Genomic DNA, 20,196 nt, shown 5'->3' with positions numbered 1-20,196 from the left:
TGTACGAGCTACTTCCGGAAAAGTTACTCACTCGAAGTGGCGGTAGACAGATGTTCCTTCAGAGGTGCAGGTATCCACACCATACTAGGCTTATGAAAACGCAATAATGTACATTTCAGGTAACTATATTAATTGTATTATTTTTTATGGCTGACAAGTGTAAATAAATCACTAAACGAACGATGGAAAACAGCAGAAGTGTTCCTGTCAGTAAGCCGAGCAGCCAGAATAAACGTTTTTAAACTAGTTTATAACCCTTTAACTGCCTGCTATACCCAATGGTTGACAATGCTTTGATTGTTTTAAATAATATAGAGGTACAGTTGGTTTTATGTTTGCACATTCAGACATTCTCCTCAATAATATTTCAGAAAAGTTGTCTTTGCAAATTTTAAATAGAGAAATCATATTAGCAGCAGTGACTATTAAAGTACAACATTGTTTACAGTCAATTCGATTGTGATAATGTTGTTTTAAAGTCATACTTGCATGCTATTCCTGATCAAATATTTTATTTGCATGTTAAACAATATAGAGACAGTTAAATTAACGAATGTGCGAATATAAAACCAACTTTACCTCAATTTAAAGAATAGCTGTTTTAAATAATGGTTTACACACACAGCATTGTTGGTTTACAAAAAAAAATTAATCCTGTTGCACTTCTACTCTTGATTTTGGTGTTATTGTTAATAAAAAAAAAAAAAGCTGAATGTTAAAAAATGTTAAATAAAATTCTTAAATATTTTATGGCATACTTAAAAAATAAAGGTTATTTAGTATTCAGAAAGGTTTTATTTCCATTATGTTTTTAAATAAATTGCTTTTACGCTTCATATTTTCACATTTTTCATAGTAAATGTATTAATTCCGGTACTTCAACCATAAACCGACACATCAACCTCTACTAAATGGTTGAAATTTTGCTATGTGTTGAAAAAAATGCATTGAGTGTGTTAATTTGCGACATTAGGAGTTAAAAAATTGACTTTTTTTTTTGATAGTGGGGCAGTTGAAGGGATAATTAAATTAGTCAAATACAAGGCTATATTTCCAATACTTTTTCTATCACATTATTATTCTATTTCTGGATGGATATCAGAATGTTCGAAGCTTTAAAAACAACAGGTAACGTTAAAGATGCAAATAATACAAATAAAGCCAACTGGAAAATTAAGTTAAAGGATTTAAGAACCATTCAAGACAAGTAAATTAAATCTAACAATACGGGTCATCAGTACACAGTGCGTATGTTTGATGAAGTGCTGCTCTCTGTGGTTCACCACTAGATTTATTGGTCTAAATTTTTAAACCAGTTGCAAGATTTGTTCATTCATTCATTTTTCTTCTTATTCGGGCCAGTGTTCTTTAGAGAAATGCATTCCTGCCGTAAAATGCACCCCCTTCATAAACTTTCAGCATTCTCAAATCTACATAAAAAAAAATATAAGTCCATAACTGATTAAAATGCAGACTCATATGATTATTATTTTGATGGATCAAGCAAGAACAAGAAATAAAATGCATTTAAAAACTAGGTTTATAAAAAAAAATTAAAATATAAACTAGGTTTAGAAATAAACGAAAAATAAAATTATTGACTGTAGTTTAAACTGATTTAATGAGCCTTGTTCTAAAAATTAGGCTTTTTTTGTTGGATTTTAAACATTTGTCATAATTTTCACCTAAACCACACATTAAACAATTCACTTTACATAAACTAATCGGTATTGTATTTTAATTAAATCTATTTATTTAAGTGTATTTAATTTTCTCCTTTGTTTTTAAATTTTCTGGTGTAATTTAATGCACAGTCGCAAATCTATGTATTTTTTTTTTTGTTTAATCAAATTTTTTTCCTACTCGTACTGGTTTTATTTCTGTACGAATTTATTAAATTCATTCATTTTCTTTAATGCATGGTCCCTGATTTATCAGGGGTAGCCACTCTGTAATGAACTGCCCAGATTTATTAAAATCATTCATTGATTTTCCTCCGGCTTAGTCCCTTTATTAATCGGGGGTCGCCACAGTGGAATGAACCATTAACTTATCTACCATATTTTTTACCAGCGGATGCCCTTCCAGCTGCAACCGGGTACTGGAAAAACCCTATGCACACTCATTCACACATATACACTGCGGCTAATTTAGTTAATTCAATTCACCTATAGCGCATGTCTTTGGACTGTGGGGGAAACCAGAGCACCTGGACAAAACTCATGCTAAAACAGGGAGAACATGCAAACTCCACACAGTAATGCCAACTAACTTAGCCGGGACTTGAACCAGCGACCCTCTTGCTGTGGGGCGACAGTGCTAACCACTGAGCCACTGTGTCACCCATTAATTAAATTATAGTTATTCATTTTTTATGATTTGTATAATTCATATTTAAATCAAATATTTGTTTATGTTTGTTCTTTCATTCTTTCATTCACTCATTCATTTTCCTTAAGCCTATTTTCTTATGAACCAGGAGTTGCCACAGAGGAATGAACCGCCGAATGTTTGTTTATCCTAATAAAATATTGTGTTATTAATTATTATAAATAATTTAATGAATAACTTTAAGTTAATTTTCACAATAAATACTGTTTTATTAAAACAGATAGAATCATGATGAATCCTATAAGGTGGACAAATCTTCAAGACTGCTTCACTGTATTTCCATAACGTACAAACATTGTGACGATTAATGAAACCTGTTGGAATGTGAGTGACTGTTGCCTGTTTGAACTCCATAACCGCTGAATGTGTCATGGATAAATACAGAGCTGTTGCTTTAATTGATGGTGGCTTTCAGCATAAATTATGCATATGTGGTTTTCAGATTGCTGGTTTGTTAAGGAAGCGACGTAAACAACAGGAAAACTACCGTTTGTCAGCTATTTTAGACTAGTCTATCCAAGTGGAAAAGTGTTGGTTGCTAGTGAAAAATGCTGATAAGTGTAAAATTTTATATTATAAGAGGTCTGTTTTTGTGCACAGTGTGAATCTTTCTATATATATATATATATATATATATATATATATATATATATATATATATATATATATATATATATATATATATATACACAGTCCAAAATATATTTGTATTGTTCAGATGCAGAAATAAATAAGAATTCGGAATAAAATATTTATAATAAGCAAAGTATATTTGGGTTTATTTATTTTATTTAGTGTGCAAGATTGAATGCTTTATGCCATTGCAAAACAACGATCGGTTCTTTGATTTTAGAATCCATTTTTATAGAGAAACTGCTTTTTAGAGTAATGATTATTTATAGTGTTAAATAGGTCAGAAAACAGCCAGCAGGAGGCAGAAGACAATAGGTTTTTTGTATAAGGGTTGGTGGTTAAAAGGAGGGAGCTCTGATTTGTCGGTCTGTGGATGATCCAGTGCAATAAAATTTCTCTTACGAAAGCCAAATAATTTGCCCGAGGAAGATGTGCTGAGAAATCAGGTTGACACAGCTGACAGACCTTTCTGTTCAATGAGTCACAAATGCAAGCATGCAACTTGTCTTGACACTTTTCAGAAACACTTTTTCCTTTAAAAAAAAAAAGAGACATTTAATGTTTCATAAATATATGAAGGTTTACGCAGAAATAACTGTTTATGGGTCAGAATTACAAAAAATTTGGTTTGGACCAAATTCAATTAAGTTTATTCCCTTTTTTAATATACACAAAGCATATTAAGCGTAAGTGTTTACTTTTTTTCCCAAGTTTTCAGAAATATGTCAAGTCATATTGTAAAAAATTATCCAGCCATGTTTGTATCAAAATATAGACTATTAATGATCATACTAAATTGTATTACAATTTAACTGACCAGATTCTTTTTGACACTACCTGTACTACCTCCACAGTCCAAAGACATGCTCTAACTGAATTTGTAAGCAAAACTTGGTCGTTGTGTGTGTGTGTGTGTGTGTGTGTGTGTGTGTGTGTGTGTGTGTGTGTGTGTGTGTGTGTGTGTATGTGTGTATGTGTGTGTATGTGTGTGTACGTGTGTGTGTGTGTGAATGTGAAAGTGTATGGGTGTTTTCCCGTACTAGTTAGCGGCTGGAAGGGCATCCGCTGTGTAAAACACATGCTGGAATAGTTGGTGGTTCATTCCGCTGTGGCAACCCCTGATAAATAAAGGACTAAGCCTAAGAAAAATTAATCAACAACGGTTTAGTGAGCATCTTCTGTATATCATATTTAAAATACAGGTAATAAATGTATTTTAGACATTAAAAAAAGATTAAAAAACGGACACATTTTACCTTACAGAAAAAAGTAACTGTATTTTACTTTAAGTATACTCATTTTCCTCATATAAATTGTTTTAATGGTTTCTAAACTAAAAAGCATTGGTGGCATAGATGTGGGTGAAATATGCCTTTAGGAAGATTCTCATTTTGGCTGTCCCCACATTACTTTTCATTGTCTCCATGTCAGTTACAGAGACCAGTTTTGGAAAAATGGATAAACTCCCATCCAGTGTTTCCAACCCAGTCCTGTGGTTTTTGAGCTGCACACACTCCTCTTGCTGTTGTTGGACAAGTACATCTTTCCTCGCTCGCTCGCATGTAGGTATGTGAGGAATTTTTTCTCTTTGTTCTTTCATATTTTGAATGCAAATTTTAGGTATACCTGAAACCAGCTCCCTTCCCCTCTGGGTTGAACTGTAAATCTTTTTGTTTTCAGCCGTGTCTTGTGTTTGCAGTATCTATAGTGGCCTGATTTCAGTGTTAGTCAGACCTGTTCAATCAACAGCTCTGACTGACACACAACAAGAATGTATGTGGGCAGCATTCTCCTGTCTAGTCTCTTACATACTTTCTCTAAAACATATCCAGCAATCTATTTTCTATATGTTTCTGTTCCTCTTTGTATAAATGAGTTAAAAATATTAAATTATATATTAAAATTATTAAAATAAATATAAAATGATGTAACTTAAAGCAGTTTAATGGGAGATTCAAAGTTCCGAATGAATATCATAATGAAGTCAAAAAAATTGAAAGTCCACACATTTTACATTTCCATTACAAGTCACACACTGTAAAAGCCAATAGATTCAGATTACTCAAAACATTTTAGGTTGGTAGATATGTACATGTAGCAAACACACACCTAACGCTGAAGAGAAAACACTGATGAACAAAGTTGTTTTTTGGAGGGGTTTTGCCGCACAAAAGTGTTCTTGAAAATTCTTACGGTTACAGTCAACTGATGAAGTCACGTGGAGTGTTTTGACAATGATTTTAGTTTCTTTTCTTAACAAGGGTCATGCAAGACCTGCTGTGTATTGAGGATCAAGAGAGCTCTCGGATTTCGTCTAAAATATCTTAACTTGTGTTTTGAAGATAAATAAGTTGTAATAAATAACAGCATTTTCTTTTTGTGGATAAACTAATGCCTTAATACTCTATCAAGAAAACTTTTTTATACGCTTGCATGAACATAGTTGAAAATCAAGCAAGATAAACAGTCTTAAAACTCTTTCAATTTATCATAAAATAAACCACAGGCATTCATTTTCAATTTAATTCACTTTATGTCTATAGCGCTTTTGCAATGTAGATTGTGTCAAAGCGGCTTAACATAGATTATAGTAAATTGAAACCGTGTCAGATTTCAGAGTTGAAGCTCAGTTCAGTGTGGTTTAATTTTCACTGCTGAAAGTCCAAACACTGAAAAGCAAATGCATCAATGCGCAGCTCCAGTCCCGAACCATGCAAGCCAGTGGAGACAGCGGCGAGGAACAAACTTCCCCAATTGATGAATGTGAAGACAATAAAACCTTGAGAGAAACTCAGGCTCAGTTGGGCACGACCAATTCTCCTCTGGTCAAACGTCCTGTGCAGAGCTGCAGTCTAGGCACCGGCGGCTGGAGAACGCTAGACGTCCATCGTGGAGAAGCTACAGGTGGGAGAGGTCACTGGCTGGTGCACAGGCTGTCCCTTCAGGATCAATGCGAAGAATCGTCTGTTACTGGGGTCTTACAAGGATCAGTCTCATGCTTTTCTACTCCTTCATGACCACCACAGCAGCTGCTCATGATACGGCCTGGTCCAGGATTATGGAAACCTTGAGAATGATAAAAAAGGATTAACATAAGCGCAGATCCCGTTTAAATTATAATGTCTTTCGGGAAGTGTTCCTGACTCCAGTTGCTCTAAATAATGCAGACTAACAATCCTTTAGAGGATTTGGATTTTAAAAGAATTTGTGTTTTATGTTTATGCTAATGCAAAGAGATGTGTCTTTGTTCAAGTTTTAAACTGACAGAGTGTGTCTGCTTCCCGAACTGTGCTAGGAAGGCTGTTCTAGAGTTTAGGTGATATGAGAAAGATCTACCGCCTAAAATTGATTTTGGTATTCTGAGAAAAATCAATTTTCCAGAATTAATGAATTCACCATAATGATAAATAGTTTTATCATTTCAACATATAAGAAAAACCTGAATTCTAACATAGCACAGCAAGAAATACCAATGTATGGCTTCCTGTTTATCTTGTGCAGAAATACACAAAAGAATACCTACATTTCACACTTATTGTCCTTATATTGTGTGGCAATTAGGATGTAAATCCATACCACCTGGAGAAAAAATGATTACAGGTTAAAAAGAAAAGAGCGGAAGAGGAAGTGATAAGAACGGTATGAGGAGAGCACTAAAAACAGTGGTCGAATGAGTTGGCTCTGGAAGTGTCGAGAAGTGTAAGCGCCAAAAAGTGCCTAAAAAAGCGAAGTTGGAAAAGTCTACCGGTGGTGATCGGATCCAGTGAAGAGTGCAGTTAAGGCGTTTTGGGGAGACGTTTTGGCTGAGATGGTGGATTTGGCCGTCGCCGTCGCCCGAGATCATGTGCGGTGTCCACAACAAAGGGAGCTGAGTGACGTCGCTCTACATAGACGCGGGCTGTAGGTGATTTTCCTCTAGTTCAGCGGTTTCAGGTACTTTACACTTCGACAACAAACAAAGAAAACAAAACGTTAGCATACCGGCATCGTTGATGGGTTGACTGCTAAGGCGATGGGGTACAGCTGTTGACATTATCCATGCCACTCGCTTTGAATGAACTGTTAGTGCGCACATACATTCCTTGTATAGAGGCCGCTGGACACACAGACACACCCACACATACACAAACACACACACACACTTCACACGCACACACATACATTGAACGAACTGTTTAACATTCAGATTCCAGTTGATGCTTCCAGTAACGTTATGTTGGTTAATTGAGAAAACACTGGACTCTGATGCGACTGAACTGTGTTTCCGTGGGTTGATTTTGTATGTGGTTTACCTTTGAATGGCCAGAGAGCCAATGATTGTGAGGGGTGTAATGTCCATGGGGTTTGTTCTTGTATATGGATGAAATGCTCAGTGCTGTCTTTCACTTAGTAAATACTGATTATGGTTGTGATTGCAGTGGATAAATTCTTCTGTGAGTGTGGTATAAATTCATCATGATGTTTTCATAAAGCTGTTTATTTTCAATTGTGCTTTTGAGCGATCTATTGGTAGTGATATTTCAGTGATAGAAAAATAAATATTTCTATGCATACTCAATTGGTGAATTTGTGTAAAATTTTTGTGTATTTTTGTGTGTTATGTTTAGTATAGTTTGTAGTCGGTGGCTTATTGCTATCTGGGTTAAAGTTAAATTTGTAATATATTGACGGATTTATTCTGTCTGGCACCCGAACAAAAAGTTAAAAATTACCTACTTGGGGGTTTAAGAAAGGGCCACCGTTACAGAGTGGCACCCGAACAGGGACTTGAATTTGATTTGAACTTTGTTAATCACTGAAATATCACTGTAAAGTTTTTTTTTGTGTGTGTGTGGGTGTGATGACTAGAATTTAGACTGGTAGTGTGTGCATTGTATATGTAAACAGACGTGATGTGTATTGACTTGCTGAAAGTGTTTGAAAGTTTGGATTTGGAGGGTGTTAATGACATTTGGTGATATCTGTACATGATTGTATAGTGAAGATTTGGTAAAAAAAAAAAAAAAAAAAAAAGTCAAACAAAAAATAACACGCACACTAATATATTTCTCACGTTTAATGTTTTTTTTTTTTACCTAGCAGTTCATTCTAAAGCAAAATGGCTGCTACACCAACTTCCCCTTCCACTTTTGTAGATATGGAGCCTCTTCCTGATATTTCAACTCCACTTTGGACCTCAACAGTGCCACCTGTGAGTACATCATCTCTCCCTAGTGTCTCTGACAGGTATAACACGCATATTCATTTTACCCCAGTGCATCATGAACCCCCTAGTCCAATGGCTTTTCCTATTCTTGCTGGTGTTAATCCAGTGAATGCACAATCTGGGGAATCACACCTGGAGAATATGCAGATGTGTTCCACAAGTGAAGAGGAAACTCCATCTGCAGATACTCAACATGATCTTCCACCTGTTTTACCAACTCCTGGAAGAGAAATGCAATATATTACCACTCAAGTTCAAGGAAACTGGTCAAGTATGGTTGATTGCATGAAGAAACAGGAAAAAACAATTGAGGAACTTGTGCAAAATTTAAAAACCACTTTTTTGGCCCATGAAAGTAAACTTACTAACTTGGCAAAGAAACTAGAGGAAAACACCAGTCATGTCATGAGTCTCTCAACAACTGTACAACAAAAAGAAGAATCTGAAACTGACCACCTGACGAAAGCAGTGAAACAAATGATTAGTAATGAATTTCAAAAGGTGGAAAAAACTGTTATATCTGAAATGCAGTTCATGGTACGCCAACTCCAGGCAGAACTTCAACAAGACCAAAAAACTGCTCAGCACATATTTCAAAAAGAGCATAATTATCTACTTTCAGAACTTCAAAAGCTGCAGAAAAGCACCAACCAAATGGACAAAATTCCCACTTGTGTGAATGAATTGAGAGAGGAAATGGAGAAACAATTTCAATATATTATCAAGAGAATTGATGTACAAAAACCACCTGCTGCAAGTACCATCATGCCGTTGACTTCATCTGATCATCCTCAACCCTCTTCGTCATCATCGCCATCACTTCCTTCACCTTTAATTAAGAGTGACCATATTAAGCTGAGTTTTCCCACTTTTGGACAGATATCCGACGATTCAGATCCTCTTTTATATGTAACAAAATGTCAAGACTTTCTGGCTCTGCATCCTCTCAATGATGTAGACTTACTAGCCACCTTTCGTACAGTCCTTCATGGAACAGCTAGGGATTGGTGGGAGGTCAGACGTTCCAGCATACTTACATGGACTGATTTCAAGGCTGCATTTCTGTCTGCATTTCTATCTGAGGACTATGAAGACGAATTAGCTGAAAGAGTGAGAACTAGAGTACAAGGAGAAAAAGAATCTATCAGAGATTTTGCATTTACCTATAGAGCTCTCTGCAAGAGGTGGAAGACGGATCTAACTGAAAATGAAATTGTTAAATTAATACTCAAAAATATTAAGCCTTACCTGGCAAGCCAGCTGCGCAGTCGGGTGCATACTGTGGAGGAGCTAGTCAAGTTAGGACATCAACTTGAAAAAGATTATGAACAGCAGCTTCGGTACGAATGTCGCCTGGGTATTAAACCTCTACCTCATCCTGATTTGTCGCCAAGATCCTCATCTAACCGACCAGAGAAAGGAAAAATACCAGTTCAATGTTGGAGATGCCAAGGGCAGCATCCGCCAGGAAAGTGTCCACAGTATATTACTTCATCATCATCATCTCGGTTAACTGGCTCACCGGATGCTACCCACAAGCCTCCATATGCCCCTCAGGGAAGAGGAGGTCAGTCCTCCAACAACTCTGTGTCTGCTACACAAATGCAGAAGTTTCCAGCCATTACCAAAAAATCTTTAACTTCCTTAAAGTCTAATCCTCGTATGGCAGTACCACAGCAGTTAATAATCCCTATCAGCATTGGAACATGGAATGGGAAAGCAATTTTAGATACGGGTGCAAGCTATACACTCATTCATGAAAGTATCATACACCAGCTCAATTCATCCGATCCACTTGTTCCATGGTCCGAGGGACCCCTTTATCTGGCAAATGGGGAAGCAGAAACTCCGTTGGGTTGGAAAAACATCACAATTCAACTCCATGACCAAGAGTTTATCTTACCTGCTGCCATTTTATCTTCTCAAGCTCTTGCTTACGCTGTTGTTTTGGGGTTGGATTTCATTTTCTTTAGCGGATTGCAGTTGAATGTCACGGACCAGAAATATTCATTTAAGTGTAACGCTGCAAAGGAGTATCTTTTTCAGCCAGGTAGGGCAACTCTACCAATGGAAAGTGTACACCCAGAAAACCGGCTACAGGAGAAAACAATACAAAACTTGTCCTTATTGAGTGCTATTCCTCCTCTACCTCATCCAATACCCATGATCCCTCCTGACGGCATGAACGAACAAATGTTGATCTGCAGTGTAGTGGATGAAGCTTGTTTACCTCAAGAGAGTAAGCAGGAGTTGCTCCATATCCTGGAGAGCAATCCTCAGGTGTGCACTCTCAGGACTGGACGTACTGATGTTCTACAACACCGCATATACACTTCCTGCCAAGTACCCATTAAGCAAAGGCCCTACCGATTATCCCCACTCAAACAACGGGCTTTGGAAGAACAGCTGGAAGAAATGCTGAGACAAGGAATTGTTGAGCCATCCCACTCTGGGTGGTCATCACCGGTAGTGCTTGTACCCAAAAAAGATGGGAAGCTGCGTTTTTGTGTGGATTACAGAAAGGTAAACTCTGTGACAGAGAGTGATGCTTATCCTATTCCAAACATCACTGAAATCCTTGAGTCTTTGTCTGGAGCAGCAATATTCTCCAGTATTGACCTTAACACTGGCTATTGGCAAGTTAGCATGGATCCTGATAGTAAAGCTAAGACTGCCTTTATCACTTCTGCTGGTCTGTATCAGTTTAATGTCATGCCTTTTGGTCTAAAAAATGCTCCCGCTACTTTCCAGAGGCTTATGGAGATGGTCCTGGGGGATCTACGAAAAAAGATTTGTTTAGTCTATATTGATGACATTATAATTTACTCCCCTTCAATCACCCAACATTTCCATGATCTTCAAATGGTTCTTCACAGATTGGAGGCTGCCGGCCTCACTATAAACCTGAAAAAGAGCAAATTCTGCTTGCAAGAACTTGTGTTCCTGGGACATGTTGTGAGTGTTAGAGGCATTGCAGCAGACCCATGTAAGACAGAGGCCATTCATTCGTATCCTGTACCAAAAAACTTAAAGGAGGTGCAGAGGTTCCTTGGTCTAGCTGGATGGTACCATCGATTTGTTCCAAATTTTTCCAGGATAGCTGAACCCCTAAATTCCCTGAAAAAGAAAGGAAGACTATTTCAGTGGACAAAACACTGCCAACAAGCCTTTGATGAGCTAAAAACTTGTCTTACTTCCCCACCGATACTGGGCCATCCTGATCTACAGTTTCCCTTTACAGTTTACACGGATGCCAGTGACTCTGGGTTGGGTGCCATCCTGGCACAGCGTAAGAATGCTGGCCAAGAGATAGTCATTGCCTATGCCAGCAGGGTTTTATCTGGAGCGGAGGTCAACTATACAGCTACAGAAAAGGAATGTCTGGCAGTCGTATGGGCCCTGGAAAAATGGCAATATTATTTGGAACATAAACTCTTCACAGTTGTCACCGACCACGCTGCTCTCCAATGGGTAATGGGATCCACTAAAACCAACAGCCGTCTCATTCGATGGGTCCTACGGCTACAGAAATTTGATTTCATCATCGAATACAGGAAAGGCAAACTTAATGTAGCCCCAGATGCACTCTCCAGGTTTTCTCAAACTTCTAGTTGTTACCTGTATTCCAACCATAAAGATCCAGGTTTACCAGTATCAGATGATATCTTGTGGGAAGAGCAGCACAAAGATACAGACATTGTGGAGATACTGAAAGCAGCTGCAGAATCGAATGCAACTTCATTTGATCAATACGAGGTTGTAGAAGACAAATTGTACCAGAAAACTCACCTGCCAAATAATCAGCTGCACTACAGAATATATGTACCGAAGAGCCTCCGCCCATCTCTATTACAGTATTATCATTCTGCTCCAGTAAGTGGACATGGAGGCATCTTTAAAACATACAAGAGACTACAGGAAGTAGCTTTTTGGCCTGGCATGTGGTCTGATGTTAAGCGGCATGTAAAAAGTTGTACAAAATGCCAAACTGTAAAACAGGATAATCAGAAACCAGCCGGGATGTTACAACAGATTACCACCACTCGCACAAACCAGATGCTTGGAGTTGACATCATGGGTCCTCTGCCAAGAAGTTCCCAACAAAACGAATACCTGCTTGTTTTCGTGGATTATTTCTCACGGTGGGTTGAGTTATTCCCCATTCGTCAGGCTACTGCTCAGTGTGTTGCCACAATTTTCAGAAAAGAAATCCTGACTAGATGGGGAGTACCAGATCACATTCTCTCTGACCGTGGGGTTCAGTTTATCTCATCCGTGTTCAAGGAATTGTGTGAGAAATGGAATATCACCCCCCGACTCACCACTGCATATCATCCACAAACTAACCTCACAGAAAGAATAAATCGGACACTCAAGAACATGATGGCTGCATATGTTGAAGAAAACCACAAAAAGTGGGACCAGTTCTTACCGGAGTTTCGATTTGCATTGAATTCAGCTGTTCATGAAACTACTGGTCTATCTCCTGCAGAACTTCAACTTGGCAGAAAACTCCAAGGACCAATGGATAAGATGCTGTCTGGCACTAACCTGCTTCCTGATGCTGACTCATATGGTGTAGTCCAACACATTCATCAACTGCAAACTCAAGCACAAGAACACAGTAAAAAACCAAAAATGAGACAAATGAGGAATTACAATAAAAACAGAAGAGAAGTAATCTTCAAGAACAAAGATCGGGTATGGTTGCGAAACTTTCCACAGTCAAGTGCAAAACATAATTTTAGTGCAAAATTGGCCCCAAAATGGAAAGGACCATACCGTGTCTTAAAGCAGCTGGGTCCTCTAAATTATAAAATTTCTTTGGAAGATAGTGGAGAGGATGTTAGGACTGCACATGTGTGTAATTTGAAATTGTGTTTTCCAACTGCGGAAGAATTAGAGATGCAAGAAAAACAGAAAATGGTGGAGATGTTTCAGGAGGTCTCTGATGAAGAAGACTTCCTAGGATTTTAGTCTGTGTATTTTTCAACAACCATGGGTTGTTTTTTTTCCAGGGGGGGAGAGTGTGGCAATTAGGATGTAAATCCATACCACCTGGAGAAAAAATGATTACAGGTTAAAAAGAAAAGAGCGGAAGAGGAAGTGATAAGAACGGTATGAGGAGAGCACTAAAAACAGTGGTCGAATGAGTTGGCTCTGGAAGTGTCGAGAAGTGTAAGCGCCAAAAAGTGCCTAAAAAAGCGAAGTTGGAAAAGTCTACCGGTGGTGATCGGATCCAGTGAAGAGTGCAGTTAAGGCGTTTTGGGGAGACGTTTTGGCTGAGATGGTGGATTTGGCCGTCGCCGTCGCCCGAGATCATGTGCGGTGTCCACAACAAAGGGAGCTGAGTGACGTCGCTCTACATAGACGCGGGCTGTAGGTGATTTTCCTCTAGTTCAGCGGTTTCAGGTACTTTACACTTCGACAACAAACAAAGAAAACAAAACGTTAGCATACCGGCATCGTTGATGGGTTGACTGCTAAGGCGATGGGGTACAGCTGTTGACATTATCCATGCCACTCGCTTTGAATGAACTGTTAGTGCGCACATACATTCCTTGTATAGAGGCCGCTGGACATACAGACACACCCACACATACACAAACACACACACACACTTCACACGCACACACATACATTGAACGAACTGTTTAACATTCAGATTCCAGTTGATGCTTCCAGTAACGTTATGTTGGTTAATTGAGAAAACACTGGACTCTGATGCGACTGAACTGTGTTTCCGTGGGTTGATTTTGTATGTGGTTTACCTTTGAATGGCCAGAGAGCCAATGATTGTGAGGGGTGTAATGTCCATGGGGTTTGTTCTTGTTTATGGATGAAATGCTCAGTGCTGTCTTTCACTTAGTAAATACTGATTATGGTTGTGATTGCAGTGGATAAATTCTTCTGTGAGTGTGGTATAAATTCATCATGATGTTTTCATAAAGCTGTTTATTTTCAATTGTGCTTTTGAGCGATCTATTGGTAGTGATATTTCAGTGATAGAAAAATAAATATTTCTATGCATACTCAATTGGTGAATTTGTGTAAAATTTTTGTGTATTTTTGTGTGTTATGTTTAGTATAGTTTGTAGTCGGTGGCTTATTGCTATCTGGGTTAAAGTTAAATTTGTAATATATTGACGGATTTATTCTGTCTGGCACCCGAACAAAAAGTTAAAAATTACCTACTTGGGGGTTTAAGAAAGGGCCACCGTTACAATTGTCTGACATAAACCATCTGGGAACTATAAATCTTCTTCTATGTCAATTTAAGTTCACCATAATAAATACAAATTCCGATTTGGCATAGCTTGTATCTTTTTTAACTGCGTTTTTGTTTTTTATTAAACGTTTTATAAACATAGTATACACATAACATTTACTTAAAATGTTTACATTCACAAAAATTAACAAATAAAGAAAAATTATAAACAAATGATAATAATAATAATAATAATAATGACAACTTAAAAGTGAATAATACATCAAAAACAGTAAATAAATAAATAAAACTGCTATATAGACACAATAAGTAGAACAAAGCCTCTGACAACATTTCAAAGATCAAGTACTGTAAATATGTTTCAATTAATGCTCAAGTCTGTTGGAAATTGTCTGATTTTAACTGCAAATCTGCAGTTATTTTCTCAAATATATATCTGATTCAGTCTCTTTGTCCATTCTTGCAAAGTAGGTTTGCCGGTCTTCATCCAGTTCACTGTAATTGTCTTCCTAGCTGTTATTAATAATAATATGAGTAGTAAAATAGGTGAGACTTACTAACCTGATCGGAGGAAAGCCATCAAGCAAAAAAATAAATAAATAAATATATATATATATATATATATATATATATATATATATATATATATATATATATATATATATATATATATATATATATATATATATATATATACACACACACACACACACACACACACACACACACACACACGAACACACTGGGTGCATTGGTATATCATATCCTAAAACTTTACTAATCTCTCTTTTAACCTCTCACCTATTCACTTGCATTTTGGGACATTCCCACAATATATGAACATAATCCCGCTTAACCTGTTTCTGTTAGATACATTGAAAATCTGATTTTTAAAGTTAAATTAGTTTATTTTATTTAAATAAAGTTCAGTTCACCCAAAACTGACAATTCTGTCACCATTTAGTCACCGTTCACTTGTTACAAACCTGTGTGCAGTTCTTTTTTTCAATTGAACACAAAAGAAGATATTTCGAAAAATGTTTGAGTCATTTATAACATTCATTTATTCATTTTCCTTCAGCTTAGTCCCTTTATCAGGGGTAGCCACAGCGGATTGAACCACCATCTTATCCAGCGTGTTTTGTTATTAATAACATACGTAGTGAAATAGGTGATATCCTAAATGGTCCATTGGTCATATCCTAAAACTAATCTCCCTTTTACCTCTCACCAATACACTTGTATTTTGGCACATTCCCAAAATATCTGAACATAATCCTGCATAACTTATTTCTGTTAGATACACTGAAAATCAGATATTTTAAGTGAAATTAGTTTCTTTCATTTAATTAAAGGGATAGTTCACCCAAAGCTGAAAATTCTGTCATCATTTAATCGTCCTTCACCTTACAAACCTGTTTGCGATTTTTTTTAACACAAAAGAAGATATTTTGAAAAATGTTGGATCCTGTAACCATTGACTTCTGTATTGAAACGTGAATGTGTTATTCCATAGTATGGAAGTCAATGGTTACAGCATTCTTCAAAATATCTTCTTTTGTGTTCAACAGAAGAAAATAACTCTTAAAGGTTTTGAACCACTTGAGAGAGACTAAATTTTCATGTTTGGGTCAATTATCTTTTCTATAAACATATAAACATATTTCTATATATTCATAATTATTTATTTATATTTAATTTAATTATATAGTATTATAAATAATTATATTGATTATATTTCTATATATTCATATTTTTTTATAAACATATTTCTATAACCGGTGCTTCAAGCAACCTAGATTTGTTTACACGCAAAGTATGAAGACTGATGAAGGCATAAAACTTGAGAAGGGGAATACCGTGTCACATTATTTGATGAGGTGTGTTCTGTAAAGCTCAAGCCTTTCTCATCTGTCAGTCTGTGTTTCTTTCTGCTTTCACACTTTTGTAGGTCTGACCTGATGCAGAAACCTGATAAAGACACGTCTTGTGAGGTTAGTACACAGCATGTGTGTGTGCATTTTGTGTTGATTTGTCACTGTCATTGCATTGAAAGATGGCGAATGGCTTAGCCCTTCACGCAGTAGCATTTTGAATAGCTAAATATTGTTAAAACACTACAGAGGAGAAAAGAAAATATACAAAAACATGACTGTCTTTGTTTGCGGGATTGCAGGCACACTAATGAATGAAAATTTCAACACCTTCTAATTCAGGGATATTGTTGTGCACAGCAATTTGATGCACTTTAGTGTGTTTTTTTTCACACAAGCAGCTCATGATGACAGTGTGCAGTTTCTGAGCTTCTCAGTTCACAGTAAATGATCTGCACAAACAAACTCAATGTCTGCAAGTCCCAAAACGTCTTGAATTCACTGAAATATTCTCATGCATTCATTTTCTTTTCGGCTTAATCCCTTTATTAATCTAGGGCCCACACAGCGGAATGAACCGCCTAAAATATTCTTATAGGTCTTAAATCATTTCAAATGTGCCTTAATTTTCCTTTGCCCATGTAAATCAGGCCAAGATTTAGCTCAGTCCCTGATTTGTCAGGGGTCGCCGCAGTTTTTACGCAGCAGATGCCCCTCTAGCCCAGCACTAAGAAACAACCATATTCTCATGCACACACACACACACTACTGCCAATTCAGTTCAACCAATTCACCTATAGTGCATGTGTTCCTACTGTGGAGGAAAACCAGAGCACCCAGAGGACACCCACGGGAACACAGGGAGAACATGCAAACTCCACATAGAAATGCCAACTGGTCTCAAACCGGCTGGGACTCGATCCAGGTCTCAAACCAGCTGGGACTCGAACCAGCGACCTTCTTGCTGTGAGGTGACAGTGATAACCACTATGCCACCGTGCCCAATCACCAGCAATCTAGCTCAATAAAACTTTTAATAAATCTATTTATAACTAATATTATAACATTTTGTTACTGCTTGTTCAGACTACCTGTTTAAACTGAGCTGAAACAACACAATTCTTGTAATTTCTTTGGCTAATTTCTTTAATTTTATGTTCATTCCACTTAAATTTGTAGATCATTAAGTTAACTTAAGTGGTGGGACAAAATGAAGGAATTGTGTTGGTCCAACTACCTGGTTAGGGGATTTGTATAGTTCCCAGCATGCGTTGTGTGGGATTAAATTAAGAGAGGGAAATGTTGACAATAAAAGTAATCTTGTGTGTTTAAAGTTAATAGAAAGACTTGTTAGAGTTTAATCTTCACTTCAGTTTGAAGATTTAGAAGATTTTTATGTAATGCTTTGAGTTTTGAGATTACAACCTTGCAGAAGCACCCATGCTTTGAGTATTGGCCGCTTAATTCGCAAAAATGCAGTCTGTTGCTTTTCTCAGTGTGCAATAACTGTCTTAAATTTAGTTCTGAGATTAGTCTCATTCAGCTGTTAATATAACTCGTGAAAAATGCTTAAAATCGCTCTTTTAGTTAATTTAGAATAACTTCAAATAAAACTAAGAGACTTTAAAATGTACAACATAATATACATGATATTATCAGACCTTTGAGTTTAAGTTAAATAAAATACAAATATATTTAAACTTTATTTGATAAAATCATGTTGGACCAACTGGATTTATGTTGCGTTAATATTTTCTTTTAGTTGGTGCTAAACAAATTTATTGGATGGAAATCCTGCCCTCAATTAAATCATTGGAGTTCATCCAATGAGTTATTTATTTTTAGCTTTTTTGAGAAAGCTTAATTTAATAGCTTTAAAACCAATATAGTTTAATTATCTTTATTATAATAAAAAAAAAATTTAAAGTTATCTGTGTATTTATAGAAATATATGGTGAGGACATTGACCTGGATAGACTCTTGTGTATACATTTCGTTTTTAAAGAGGTTTTTTCTATTATTAGACGTTATTTTAAAAAAATAAGCATGTTTACAACTAGGGTTTGATTGTTTTTATGCATTTAAACTATGTGGTTTAGAAATAATTAATTAGAATTGTTTAATAAGGCTAGTAAAAATCTTTTCCACTAGACCAACCTTGCAATTAGAAAAAATCCTTTGCATTTAGCCCTGAAATTTCTTTCATAATGGTCTTACAAACTTCTTTAAAAGTCTTAAATTTGGTGAAACCTGCAGAAAATAAAGCAACCACCAATAAAACATCAGTGTTAATAATAGTAAATACAATAGTTTTACCTGTATTTTAATAAAGTAATAAATAAATTCCAAAAAAAAAATAAATCTATGGCTGGTAAAATCATAATCAGGTGTGGCACACTATTCGTTTTCATTCCCTCACATGCATACACATGCACTCTACTTGGAAAATAAATCGAGGAGCTAAAGGAAGAAAACAGGAAGAAAAAAGTATCTTCAATGATATTCACACAGTTTTTTCTTTTCAAACTTGGCACAAAACTTGCCACACTTGGCTAGTCAGAACCTGCTGTTACACTTGCATCTGGGTCAAGAGTGTTTCCTTTAACACTGGGAGAAAACAACATTTCTTAATGAATCATTTTAGATTTAATCTGATCACTCATCCGAACTGTCATCTGCCATCAGACCCCCATGTGAAGAAGCCGTGGAGAAGACACACTTTAAAAATGGAGAGGGCTGGTAAATTGAGAAAAGCAGCAGGTTGTGCACTGAACCCTGAAGCACTCAGTGACTCTTCTTCGTAAACTCTTGAAAGATCTGCCCGCAAGCAAGAACTCAAGTTCAGGTACAAGTGAATACGAGTGAATAATTGAAGTACTTTTAAAAAATCCTATTCAGTAACTTAATTGTAAGTATATAAAGTGCTCATCTTACTGTTCGTGTTATTTTACCCACGTTAATTTAAAATGAACTTTCTCATAAGTGCAGACAAATTGAAAATATTGAACCAAAACACAAACTGTAGCCTAGCAACTTCAAGAATACGACACAATGGTTTATGTGTTCATCACTATGGTGATTGTGGCAAATACACCGTCTTTCTTTGTGCAATATTTGTGATGTCAAGAGTGTTTTGGAAAGTTACAACTCTCCCTTTCGTGTCAGTAACAATTATTAGTTGTTTTGTTTTCAAAATCTTATAAGGATGTTCGTTGTACAGTAACTGTATAAGATACGACAGACTGTTGATACAATTCACAGCCATTAACAAGATCAGAAATCAAATTATAAACTAGATGTGAACATGGATTGCTGTCCTATAAATCCTGTGTATTTTCTTGAATTTAGTTCATTTCTCATTTGTAAGAGTGATATAGTTTTTAAATAATTAACTCATATTTTAATTAACTCTTATGTTCTTGCTTTACATTTATGCATACACACACACACACACTCAGCGGCCACTTTATTAGGAACACCTCTCCAACTGCTTGTCAACACAAATTTCTAATCAGCCAATCACATGGCAGCAACTCAATGCATTTAGGCATGTAGACATGTAGACTTCTGTAGTTCAAACCAAGCATCAGAATGGGGAAGAAAGGTGACTTTGAACGTGGCATGGTTACTGGTGTCAGACAGGCTGGTCTGAAGTATTTCAGAAACTGCTGATCTACTGGGATTTTACTACTTGGCACAAACATCTCTTGGGTTTACAGAGAATGGTCAGAAAAAGAGAAAATATCCAGTGAGTGGCAGTTCTGTGGGCGCAAATAACTTGTTGATGTCAGAGGAGAATGGCCAGACTGGTTTGAGCTGATAGAAAGACAACTGTAACTGTAACTACTCATTACAACCGAGAT

The 20,196-nt window shown here is 36.6% G+C and overlaps 1 long non-coding RNA gene across 3 annotated transcripts; it reads left to right on the top strand.

The window, feature by feature from the left end:
• Positions 1–16: 16 nt before the first annotated feature.
• On the top strand, positions 17–19,642 carry LOC147841179 (uncharacterized). 3 transcript variants are annotated; one of them, XR_015506314.1, is made up of 4 exons: positions 17–119; positions 4,456–4,586; positions 16,411–16,453; positions 19,019–19,642. It is a non-coding gene; the product is annotated as an uncharacterized LOC147841179 (long non-coding RNA). The 3 variants fall into 3 exon arrangements; XR_015506313.1 differs by having other exon boundaries at positions 4,456–4,590; XR_015506315.1 differs by having other exon boundaries at positions 4,456–4,590; positions 16,411–16,483.
• The last annotated feature ends 554 nt before the right edge of the window (positions 19,643–20,196 follow it).

Source organism: Danio rerio, chromosome 13, assembly GCF_052040795.2.
Source record: "Danio rerio strain M-AB ecotype USA chromosome 13, GRCz13ab, whole genome shotgun sequence".
In the NCBI taxonomy this organism is placed as follows: domain Eukaryota; kingdom Metazoa; phylum Chordata; class Actinopteri; order Cypriniformes; family Danionidae; genus Danio; species Danio rerio.
The sequence above is the reverse complement of the archived record's forward strand: the minus strand, read 5'-3'. Positions and strand labels throughout refer to the sequence as shown.